This window comes from Protopterus annectens, chromosome 14.part0, assembly GCF_019279795.1.
Source record: "Protopterus annectens isolate FY-2018-M chromosome 14.part0, PAN1.0, whole genome shotgun sequence".
NCBI lineage: Eukaryota > Metazoa > Chordata > Ceratodontiformes > Protopteridae > Protopterus > Protopterus annectens.
In genome coordinates this window covers 979483494-979484340 of record NC_056748.1, presented here as the reverse complement: position 1 = coordinate 979484340, position 847 = coordinate 979483494, and the positions used below count along the sequence as shown (strand labels likewise).

General features: G+C 44.2%; 1 protein-coding gene across 1 annotated transcript in view; it reads left to right on the top strand.

Annotated features, from left to right (window-relative positions):
- Nucleotides 1-565: 565 nt before the first annotated feature.
- Nucleotides 566-847, top strand: part of CCHR14.PART0H10orf71 (chromosome chr14.part0 C10orf71 homolog) — a 240231-nt gene continuing 239949 nt past the window's right edge. The window contains exon 1 of the mRNA XM_044056772.1: nucleotides 566-847. This exon is cut by the window's right edge and continues 49 nt beyond it. The gene's annotated coding sequence lies outside the window, so the exon portion shown is untranslated.

The following is an 847-nucleotide window of genomic DNA, read 5'->3' as shown; positions in this document are numbered from 1 at the left end:
GAAGCACTTCTGTACTGATAAGGTAACGTTTGGGGACCTGAAAGCTGAAGTATATCATATCTGTACCACAGTCTAAGGTTGCCCATGCCTATTACCAGAGTCAGATATAAAAATGATCTAAGCACATGACACTTTTCTAAAGAAAGGGGGCCATTCCATAGGACACCTGATGCGGAAGTCAGTAGCAGTAACCCAAAACCGATCTGTCAGACAGTGACCGAGTGAACCGATTTATTCAAAAGAAAGAAAAATGATTAAAAAATACTACAGTACTGCAGCAGTGAAGGCAGCTAAACGACTGAGATGGAGCTTGAGGGTGTCTGCAGCTCCATCCGCTTCTGCAGGCGTGGAACTAAAAACAGTAGCAGCCCGAAAGGCGAGCGATTCCAAATATAAAAATAGCTGATGAATCTGTTTAGTTTCATCAGCCTCGACATCCGACACCCAGTGGTTATTCCAGTACGTGTGCTCCAAGGCAGCTAGGTCACTCCCGGCTTATGATCTATTTAGGAGTTTTTCCCTCAGCCTGGTTTCTTTGGGATCTTTTCCTTGTGTCCTTGGCGTTTTGGGGGTGGGGAGTAAGTCTACCTCTGATCCTGGGGGTCTAAAAAGGTGAGGAAAAGAAAAATTTCCTGATTGCAGCAAATACCCTTCCCTATGTAACACAGTGCTAATTGCTGGAATATGGGTTGGGGAGGGTAGCAGCTGCACAAGCAAACGCCTGCTTGTCTCTTTTTTTTTTTTTTTTTTTTTTTTGTGTGATACTACTCACTAGTACTACAGTAAGTGGTGTTTAAGCTACCGTGTGACACAGAATACGGACCCTGAAGATAGTGCTACCCTTAAC